Here is a 12,142-nt window from a genome sequence, read left to right as displayed (position 1 = left end):
CTATCCATCTTTTAGACATAGAAAATCTTAGAGATGGTGTTAAGGAGATTTCAGTCAAGTTTTGAGATGAGGATGTGATGGTATTGGATCTTGGATTTTGTTGATAAAGGACGGAGATTGAAAAAATAGAAAGTTTATATAACATCCATCGTTTAGACCTAGCTGACCCTAGAATTGCTGTCAATGAGCTTTTAGCCAAGTTTTGGATTGAAGATGAGATGGTATTGAATCTTAGATTTAGCTGATGAAGGATGGAGATTGAAAATATAGAAAGCTTCTTATTTTAGAAACTTTATAAAACACCCATCTTTTGGACATATGAAACCCTAAAAATGATGTCAAGGAGTTTTTTGCCAAGTTTTAAGATTAGGATGAGAGGGTATCGAATCTTAGATTTAGTTGTTGAAGGATAGAGATTGAAGAAATAAAAAGTTTCTTATTTTAGAACCTTTATAAATATCAATCTTTTACTTTTTGTAAACCCTAGATATGGTGTCGAAGTACTTTTAGCAAAATTTTGAGACGAGGATTAGGTGGTATTGAATCATAGATTTAGTTGATAAAAGATGGAGATTGAAAAATTACAAAGTTTCTTATTTTAGAAACTTTATAAAACATCCTTCTTTTAGACATAGAAAACCCTAGATGTGGTGTAAATAAGCTTTTAGCTAAGTTTGTAAAAGAGGATGAGATGGTATTGGATCTTAGATTTAGTTGATAGAGGATATTGAATTAAAAAATAGAAAGTTTCTTATTTTAGAAACTCTTAAACATCCATCTTTTAGACATAAGAGACCCTGGAGATGGTGTCAAAGAGCTTTTAGCCAAGTTTTGGGATGATGATGAGATGGTTTTAAATCTTAGATTTAGTTGATGGAAGATGGAGATTGAAAAAGTAGAAAGTTTCTTGTTTTAGAAACTTTATAAAATATCCATCTTTTAGACATAGAAAATCCTAGAGATGGTGTTAAGGAGCTTTCACTCAAGTTTTTAGATGGGGATGTGATGGTATTGGATCTTGGATTTTGTTGATAAAGGATAGAGATTGAAAAAATAGAAAGTTTATATAACATCCATCGTTTAGACATAGCTGACCCTAGAGATGGTGTCAATGATCTTTTAGCCAAATTTTGGATTGATGATGAGATGGTATTGAATCTTAGATTTAGCCGTTGAAGGATGTAGATTGAAAAAATAGAAAGTTTCTGATTTTAGAAACTTTATAAAACATCCATCTTTGAGACATTGGAAACTCGAGAGATGGTGTCAAGGAGCTTTTAGCAAAGTTTTGTGGATGTGATGGTATTGAAACTTAGATTTCGTTGATGAAGGACCACCTTTTATGGTATTGAAACCATAGAGATGATGTCAACCAACTTCTAGCCACGTTTTGGGTTGAGAATCAGAGGGTATTGAATCTTAAATTTAGCTGATGGAGGATGCAGATTGAAAAAATAGAAAGCTTCTTATTTTAGAAACTTTATAAAACATCCATCTTTTGGACATAAGAAACCCTAGAGATGGTGTCAAGAAGTTTTTTGCCAAGTTTTAAGATTAAGATGAGAGGGTATTGAATCTTAGATTTAGTTCCTGAAGGATAGATATTGAAGAAATAAAAAGTTTCTTATTTTAGAAACTTTATAAATATCAATCTTTTACTTTTTGTAAACCCTAGATATGGTGTTGAAGTGCATTCAGCTATGTTTTGAGATGAGGGTTAGGTGGTATTGAATCATAGATTTAGTTGTTGAAGGATGGAGATTGAAAAATTACAAAGTTTCTTATTTTAGAAACTTTAAAAAATATCCATCTTTTAGACATAGAAAACCCTAGATGTGGTGTAAAGAAGCTTATAGCCAAGTTTGTAGAAGAGGATGAGATGGTATTGAATCTTAGATTTAGTTGATAGAGGATATTAAATTAAAAAATATAAAGTTTCTTATTTTAGAAACTCTAAAACATCCATCTTTTAGACATAAGAGACCCTGGAGATGGTGTCAAAGAGCTTTTAGCCAAGTTTTGGGATGATGATGAGATGGTTTTAAATCTTACATTTAGATGATGGAAGATGGAGATTGAAAAAGTAGAAAGTTTCTAGTTTTAGAAACTTTATAAAATATCCATCTTTTAGACATAGGAAATCGTAGAGATGGTGTTAAGGAGCGTTCAGTCAAGTTTTGAGATGAGGATGTGATGGTATTGGATCTTGGATTTTGTTGATAAAGGATGGAAATTGAAAAAATAGAAAGTTTATATAACATCCATCGTTTAGACATAGCTGACTCTAGAGATGGTGTCAATGAGCTTTTAGCCAAGTTTTGGATTGATGATGAGATGGAATTGAATCTTAAATTTAGCTGATGAAGGATGAAGATTGAAAAAATAGAAAGTTTCTTATTTTAGAAACTTTATAAAACATCCATCTTTGGGATATTGGAAACTCCAGAGATGCTTTCAAGGAGCTTTTAGCAAAGTTTTGAGATGAGAATGAGAGGGTACTGAATCTTAGATTTAGTTGCGGAATGATAGAGATTGAAAGAAAAAAAGTTTCCTATTTTAAAAACATTATAAAACATCAAACTTTTATACTTAGTAAACACTAGAGTTGGTGTCAAAGAGCTTTTTAGCAACCTTTTGAGATGAGGATTAGATGGTATTGAATCTTAGATTTACTTGATGAAGGATGGAGATTGAAGAACTAGAAAGTTTATTATTTTAGAAACTTTATAAACCATCCATCTTTTAGACGTGGGAAATCCTCGAGATAGTGTTACTAAGCTTTTTGCCAAGTTTTGATATCAGGACAAGATGGTATTGAATCTTAGATTTAGTTGATAAAGTAAGAAGATTGAAAAACTAGAAAGTTTCTTATTTTAGAAACTTTTCAAAACATCAATTTTTTGCCATAGGAGACCCTCGAGATTGTGTGAAGGAGCTTTTCCCCATGTTTTGAGGTGAGGATGAGATGGTATTGAAACTTAGATTTAGTTGATGAAGGACCACCTTTTATGGTATTGAAACCCTAGAGATGATGTCAACCAACTTCTAGCCACGTTTTGGGTTGAGAATCAGAGGGTATTGAATCTTAGATTTAGCTAATGAAGGATGGAGATTGAAAAAATAGAAAGCTTCTTATTTTAGAAACTTTAGAAAACATCCATCTTTTGGACATAAGAAACCCTAGAGATGGTGTGAACGAGTTTTTTGCCAATTTTTAAGATTAGGATGAGAGGGTATTGAATCTTAGATTTAGTTGCTGAAGGATAGAGATTGATGAAATAAAAAGTTTCTTATTTTAGAAACTTTATAAATATCAATCTTTTACTTTTTGTAAACCCTAGCTATGGTGTCGAAGTGGTTTTAGCTAAGTTTTGAGATGAGGATTATATGGTATTGAATCATAGATTTAGTTGATGAAGGATCGAGATTGAAAAATTACAAAGTTTCTTATTTTAGAAACTTTATAAAACATCCATCTTTTAGACATAGAAAACCCTAGATGTGGTGTAAAGAAGCTTTTAGCCAAGTTTGTAGAAGAGGATGAGATGGTATTGAATCTTAGATTTAGTTGATAGAGGATATTGAATTAAAAAATAGAAAGTTTCTTATTTTAGAAACTCTAAAACATCCATCTTTTAGACATAAGAGACCCTGGAGATGGTGTGAAAGAGCTTTTAGCCAAGTTTTGGGATGATGATGATATGGTTTTAAATCTTAGATTTAGTTGAGGGAAGATGGAGATTGAAAAAGTAGAAAGTTTCTTGTTTTAGAAACTTTATAAAATATCCATCTTTTAGACAAAGAAAATCCTAGATATGGTGTTAAGGAGCTTTCAGTCAAGTTTTGAGATGAGGATGTGATGATATTGGATCTTGGATTTTGTTGATAAAGGATCGAAATTAAAAAATAGAAAGTTTATATAACATCCAACGTTTAGACATAGCTGACCCTAGAGATGGTGTCAATGAGCTTTTAGCCAAGTTTTGGATTGATGATGAGATGGTATTGAATCTTATATTTAGCTGATGAAGGATGTAGATTGAAAAAATAGAAAGTTTCTGATTTTAGAAACTTTATAAAACATCCATCTTTGAGACATTGGAAACTCGAGAGTTGGTGTCAATGAGCTTTTAGCAAAGTTTTGAGGATGAGATGGTATTGAAACTTAGATTTAGTTGATGAAGGACCACCTTTTATGGTATTGAAACCCTAGAGATGATGTCAACCAACTTTCAGCCACGTTTTGGGTTGAGAATCAGAGGGTATTGAATCTTAGATTTAGCTGATGGAGGATGGAGATTGAAAAAATAGAAAGCTTCTTATTTTAGAAACTTTATAAAATATCCATCTTTTAGACATAGAAAATCCAAGAGATTGTGTTAAGGAGCTTTCAGTCAAGTTTTGAGATGAGAATGTGATGGTATTGGATCTTGGATTTTGTTGATAAAGGATGGAGATTGAAAAAATAGAAAGTTTATATAACATCCATCGTTTAGACATAGCTAAACCCTAGAGATGGTGTCAAGGGGTTTTTTGCCAAGTTTTAAGATTAGGATGAGAGCGTATTTAATCTTAGATTTAATTGCTGAAGGATAGAGATTGAAGAAATAAAAAGTTTCTTATTTTAGAAACTTTATAAATATCAATCTTTTACTTTTTGTAAACCCTAGATATGGTGTTGAAGTGCTTTCAGCTATGTTTTGAGATGAGGATTAGGTGGTATTGAATCATAGATTTAGTTGTTGAAAGATGGAGATTGAAAAATTACAAAGTTTCTTATTTTAGAAACTTTATAAAAGATCCATCTTTTAGACATGGAAAACCCTAGATGTGGTGTAAAGAAGCTTATAGCCTAGTTTGTAGAAGAGGATGAGATGGTATTTAATCTTAGATTTAGTTGATAGAGGATATTAAATTAAAAAATATAAAGTTTCTTATTTTAGAAACTCTAAAACATCCATCTTTTAGACATAAGAGACCCTGGAGATGGTGTCAAAGAGCTTTTAGCCAAGTTTTGGGATGATGATGAGATGGTTTTAAATCTTATACTTAGATGATGGAAGATGGAGATTGAAAAAGTAGAAAGTTTCTAGTTTTAGAAACTTTATAAAATATCCATCTTTTAGACATAGGAAATCGTAGAGATGGTGTTAAGGAGCGTTCAGTCAAGTTTTGAGATGAGGATGTGATGGTCTTGAATCTTGGATTTTGTTGATAAAGGATGGAGATTGAAAAAGTAGAAAGTTTATATAACATCCATTGTTTAGACATAGCTGACCCTAGAGATGGTGTCAATGAGCTTTTAGCCAAGTTTTGGATTGATGATGAGATGGAATTGAATCTTAGATTTAGGTGATGAAGGATGGAGATTGAAAAAATAGAAAGTTTCTTATTTTAGAAACTTTATAAAACATACATCTTTGGGATATTGGAAACTCGAGAGATGCTTTCAAGGAGCTTTTAGCAAAGTTTTGAGAAGAGAATGAGAGGGTACTGAATCTTAGATTTAGTTGCGGAATGATAGAGATTGAAAGAAAAAAAGTTTCCTATTTTAGAAACTTTATAAAACATCAAACTTTTATACTTAGTAAACACTAGAGATGGTGTCAAAGAGCTTTTTAGCAACCTTTTGAGATGAGGATTAGATGGTATTGAATCTTAGATTTACTTGATGAAGGATGGAGATTGAAGAACTAGAAAGTTTATTATTTTAGAAACTTTATAAACCATCCATCTTTTAGACGTGGGAAATCCTCGAGATAGTATTACTAAGCTTTTTGCCAAGTTTTGATATCAGGACAAGATGGTATTGAATCTTAGATTTAGTTGATAAAGTAAGAAGATTGAAAAACTAGAAAGTTTCTTATTTTAGAAACTTTTCAAAACATAAATTTTTAGCCATAGGAGACCCTCGAGATTGTGTCAAGGAGCATTTAGCCATGTTTTGAGGTGAGGATGAGATGGTATTGAAACTTAGATTTAGTTGATGAAGGACCAGCTTTTATGGTATTGAAACCCTAGAGATGATGTCAACCAACTTCTAGCCACGTTTTGGGTTGAGAATCAGAGGGTATTGAATCTTAGATTTAGCTAATGAAGGATGGAGATTGAAAAAATAGAAAGCTTCTTATTTTAGAAACTTTAGAAAACATCCATCTTTTGGACATAAGAAACCCTAGAGATGGTGTAAAGGAGTTTTTTGCCAATTTTTAAGATTAGGATGAGAGGGTATTGAATCTTAGATTTAGTTGCTGAAGGATAGTGATTGAAGAAATAAAAAGTTTCTTATTTTAGAAACTTTATAAATATCAATCTTTTACTTTTTGTAAACCCTAGATATGGTGTCGAAGTGGTTTTAGCTAAGTTTTGAGATGAGGATTATATGGTATTGAATCATAGATTTAGTTGATGAAGGATCGAGATTGAAATATTACAAAGTTTCTTATTTTAGAAACTTTATAAAACATCCATCTTTTAGACATAGAAAACCATAGATGTGGTGTAAAGAAGCTTTTAGCCAAGTTTGTAGAAGAGGATGAGATGGTATTGAATCTTAGATTTAGTTGATAGAGGATATTGAATTAAAAAATAGAAAGTTTCTTATTTTAGAAACTCTAAAACATCCATCTTTTAGACATAAGAGACCCTGGAGATGGTGTCAAAGAGCTTTTAGCCAAGTTTTGGGATGATGATGAGATGGTTTTAAATCCTAGATTTAGTTGATGGAAGATGGAGATTGAAAAAGTAGAAAGTTTCTTGTTTTAGAAACTTTATAAAATATCCATCTTTTAGACAAAGAAAATCCTAGATATGGTGTTAAGGAGCTTTCAGTCAAGTTTTGAGATGAGGATGTGATGGTATTGGATCTTGGATTTTGTTGATAAAGGATGGAAATTAAAAAATAGAAAGTTTATATAACATCCATCGTTTAGACATAGCTGACCCTAGAGATGGTGTCAATGAGCTTTTAGCCAAGTTTTGGATTGATGATGAGATGCTATTGAATCTTATATTTAGCTGATGAAGGATGTAGATTGAAAAAATAGAAAGTTTCTGATTTTAGAAACTTTATAAAACATCCATCTTTGAGACATTGGAAACTCGAGAGTTGGTGTCAATGAGCTTTTAGCAAAGTTTTGAGGATGAGATGGTATTGAAACTTAGATTTAGTTGATGAAGGACCACCTTTTATGGTATTGAAACCCTAGAGATGATGTCAACCAACTTTCAGCCACGTTTTGGGTTGAGAATCAGAGGGTATTGAATCTTAGATTTAGCTGATGGAGGATGGAGATTGAAAAAATAGAAAGCTTCTTATTTTAGAAACTTTATAAAATATCCATCTTTTAGACATAGAAAATCCAAGAGATTGTGTTAAGGAGCTTTCAGTCAAGTTTTGAGATGAGAATGTGATGGTATTGGATCTTGGATTTTGTTGATAAAGGATGGAGATTGAAAAAATAAAAAGTTTATATAACATCCATCGTTTAGACATAGCTAAACCCTAGAGATGGTGTCAAGGAGTTTTTTGCTAAGTTGTAAGATTAGGATGAGAGCGTATTTAATCTTAGATTTAATTGCTGAAGGATAGAGATTGAAGAAATAAAAAGTTTCTTATTTTAGAAACTTTATAAATATCAATCTTTTACTTTTTGTAAACACTAGATATGGTGTTGAAGTGCTTTCAGCTATGCTTTGAGATGAGTATTAGGTGGTATTGAATCATAGATTTAGTTGTTGAAGGATGGAGATTGAAAAATTACAAAGTTTCTTATTTTAGAAACTTTATAAAAGATCCATCTTTTACACATAGAAAACCCTAGATGTGGTGTAAAGAAGCTTATAGCCAAGTTTGTAGAAGATGATGAGATGGTATTGAATCTTAGATTTAGTTGATAGAGGATATTAAATTAAAAAATATAAAGTTTCTTATTTTAGAAACTCTAAAACATCCATCTTTTAGACATAAGAGACCCTGGAGATGGTGTCAAAGGGCTTTTAGCCAAGTTTAGGGATGATGATGAGATGGTTTTAAATCTTACATTTAGATGATGGAAGATGAAGATTGAAAAAGTAGAAAGTTTCTAGTTTTAGAAACTTTATAAAATATCCATCTTTTAGACATAGGAAATCGTAGAGATGGTGTTAAGGAGCGTTCAGTCAAGTTTTGAGATGAGGATGTGATGGTCTTGGATCTTGGATTTTGTTGATAAAGGATGGAGATTGAAAAAGTAGAAAGTTTATATAACATCCATTGTTTAGACATAGCTGACCCTAGAGATGGTGTCAATGAGCTTTTAGCCAAGTTTTGGATTGATGATGAGATGGAATTGAATCTTAGATTTAGGTGATGAAGGATGGAGATTGAAAAAATAGAAAGTTTCTTATTTTAGAAACTTTATAAAACATACAAATTTGGGATATTGGAAACTCGAGAGATGCTTTCAAGGTGCTTTTAGCAAAGTTTTGAGATGAGAATGAGAGGGTACTGAATCTTAGATTTAGTTGCGGAATGATAGAGATTGAAAGAAAAAAAGTTTCCTATTTTAGAAACTTTATAAAACATCAAACTTTTATAATTAGTAAACACTAGAGATGGTGTCAAAGAGCTTTTTAGCAACCTTTTGAGATGAGGATGAGAGGGTATTGAATCTTAGATTTAGTTGCTGAAGGATAGAGATTGAAGAAATAAAAAGTTTCTTATTTTAGAAACTTTATAAATATCAATCTTTTACTTTTTGTAAACCCTAGATATGGTGTCGAAGTGGTTTTAGCTAAGTTTTGAGATGAGGATTATATGGTATTGAATCATAGATTTAGTTGATGAAGGATCGAGATTGAAAAATTACAAAGTTTCTTATTTTAGAAACTTTATAAAACATCGATCTTTTAGACATAGAAAACCCTAGATGTGGTGTAAAGAAGCTTTTAACCAAGTTTGTAGAAGAGGATGAGATGGTATTGAATCTTAGATTTAGTTGATAGAGGATATTGAATTAAAAAATAGAAAGTATCTTATTTTAGAAACTCTAAAACATCCATCTTTTAGACATAAGAGACCCTGAAGATGGTGTCAAAGAGCTTTTAGCCAATTTTTGGGATGATGATGAGATGGTTTTAAATCTTAGATTTAGTTGATGGAAGATGGAGATTAAAAAAGTAGAAAGTTTCTTGTTTTAGAAACTTTATAAAATATCCATCTTTTAGACAAAGAAAATCCTAGATATGGTGTTAAGGAGCTTTCAGTCAAGTTTTGAGATGAGGATGTGATGGTATTGGATCTTGGATTTTGTTGATAAAGGATGGAAATTTTAAAATAGAAAGTTTATATAACGTCCATCGTTTAGACATAGCTGACCCTAGAGATGGTGTCAATGAGCTTTTAGCCAAGTTTTGGATTGATGATGAGATGCTATTGAATCTTATATTTAGCTGATGAAGGATGTAGATTGAAAAAATAGAAAGTTTCTGATTTTAGAAACTTTATAAAACATCCATCTTTGAGACATTGGAAACTCGAGAGTTGGTGTCAATGAGCTTTTAGCAAAGTTTTGAGGATGAGATGGTATTGAAACTTAGATTTAGTTGATGAATGACCACCTTTTATGGTATTGAAACCCTAGAGATGATGTCAACCAACTTTCAGCCACGTTTTGGGTTGAGAATCAGAGGGTATTGAATCTTAGATTTAGCTGATGGAGGATGGAGATTGAAAAAATAGAAAGCTTCTTATTTTAGAAACTTTATAAAATATCCATCTTTAAGACATAGAAAATCCAAGAGATTGTGTTAAGGAGCTTTCAGTCAAGTTTTGAGATGAGAATGTGATGGTATTGGATCTTGGATTTTGTTGATAAAGGATGGAGATTGAAAAAATAGAAAGTTTATATAACATCCATCGTTTAGACATAGCTAAACCCTAGAGATGGTGTCAAGGAGTTTTTTGCCAAGTTTTAAGATTAGGACGAGAGCGTATTTAATCTTATATTTAATTGCTGAAGGTAGATTGAAGAAATTTAAAGTTTCTTATTTTAGAAACTTTATAAATATCAATCTTTTACTTTTTGTAAACCCTAGATATGGTGTTGAAGTGCTTTCAGCTATGTTTTGAGATGAGGATTAGGTGGTATTGAATCATAGATTTAGTTGTTGAAGGATGGAGATTGAAAAATTACAAAGTTTCTTATTTTAGAAACTTTATAAAAGATCCATCTTTTAGACATAGAAAACCCTAGATGTGGTGTAAAGAAGCTTTTAGCCAAGTTTGTAGAAGAGGATGAGATGGTATTGAATCTTAGATTTAGTTGATAGAGGATATTAAATTAAAAAATATAAAGTTTCTTATTTTAGAAACTCTAAAACATCCATCTTTTAGACATAAGAGACCCTGGAGATGGTGTCAAAGAGCTTTTAGCCAAGTTTTGGGATGATGATGAGATGGTTTTAAATCTTACATTTAGATGATGGAAGATGGAGATTGAAAAAGTAGAAAGTTTCTAGTTTTAGAAACTTTATAAAATATCCATCTTTTAGACATAGGAAATCGTAGAGATGGTGTTAAGGAGCGTTCAGTCAAGTTTTGAGATGAGGATGTGATGGTATTGGATCTTGGATTTTGTTGATAAAGGATGGAGATTGAAAAAATAGAAAGTTTATATAACATCCATCGTTTAGACATAGCTGACCCTAGAGATGGTGTCAATGAGCTTTTAGCCAAGTTTTGGATTGATGATGAGATGGAATTGAATCTTAGATTTAGCTGATGAAGGATGGAGATTGAAAAAATAGAAAGTTTCTTATTTTAGAAACTTTATAAAACATCCATCTTTGGGATATTGGAAACTCGAGAGATGCTTTCAAGGAGCTTTTAGCAAAGTTTTGAGATGAGAATGAGAGGGTACTGAATCTTAGATTTAGTTGCGGAATGATAGATATTGAAAGAAAAAAGTTTCCTATTTTAGAAACTTTATAAAACATCAAACTTTTATACTTAGTAAACACTAGATATGGTGTCAAAGAGCTTTTTAGCAACCTTTTGAGATGAGGATTAGATGGTATTGAATCTTAGATTTACTTAATGAAGGATGAAGATTGAAGAACTAGAAAGTTTATTATTTTAGAAACTTTATAAACCATCCATCTTTTAGACGTGAGAAATCCTCGAGATTGTGTTACTAAGCTTTTTGCCAAGTTTTGATATCAGGACAAGATGGTATTGAATCTTAGATTTAGTTGATAAAGTAAGAAGATTGAAAAAATAGAAAGTTTCTGATTTTAGAAACTTTATAAAACATCCATCTTTGAGACATTGGAAACTCGAGAGTTGGTGTCAATGAGCTTTTAGCAAAGTTTTGAGGATGAGATGGTATTGAAACTTAGATTTAGTTGATGAAGGACCACCTTTTATGGTATTGAAACCCTAGAGATGATGTCAACCAACTTTCAGCCACGTTTTGGGTTGAGAATCAGAGGGTATTGAATCTTAGATTTAGCTGATGGAGGATGGAGATTGAAAAAATAGAAAGCTTCTTATTTTAGAAACTTTATAAAATATCCATCTTTTAGACATAGAAAATCCAAGAGATTGTGTTAAGGAGCTTTCAGTCAAGTTTTGAGATGAGAATGTGATGGTATTGGATCTTGGATTTTGTTGATAAAGGATGGAGATTGAAAAAATAGAAAGTTTATATAACATCCATCGTTTAGACATAGCTAAACCCTAGAGATGGTGTCAAGGAGTTTTTTGCCAAGTTTTAAGATTAGGATAAGAGCGTATTTAATCTTATATTTAATTGCTGAATGATAGAGATTGAAGAAATAAAAAGTTTCTTATTTTAGAAACTTTATAAATATCAATCTTTTACTTTTTGTAAACCCTAGATATGGTGTTGAAGTGCTTTCAGCTATGTTTTGAGATGAGGATTAGGTGGTATTGAATCATAGATTTAGTTGTTGAAGGATGGAGATTGAAAAATTACAAAGTTTCTTATTTTAGAAACTTTATAAAAGATCCATCTTTTAGACATAGAAAACCCTAGATGTGGTGTAAAGAAGCTTATAGCCAAGTTTGTAGAAGAGGATGAGATGGTATTGAATCTTAGATTTAGTTGATAGAGGATATTAAATTAAAAAATATAATGTT

The sequence above is a fragment of the Tasmannia lanceolata genome, unplaced genomic scaffold, assembly GCF_043159265.1.
Source record: "Tasmannia lanceolata isolate RefF3 unplaced genomic scaffold, GAP_Taslan_0.1 ptg000013l, whole genome shotgun sequence".
In the NCBI taxonomy this organism is placed as follows: Eukaryota; Viridiplantae; Streptophyta; class Magnoliopsida; order Canellales; family Winteraceae; genus Tasmannia; species Tasmannia lanceolata.
This window is presented reverse-complemented; position numbering follows the sequence as displayed.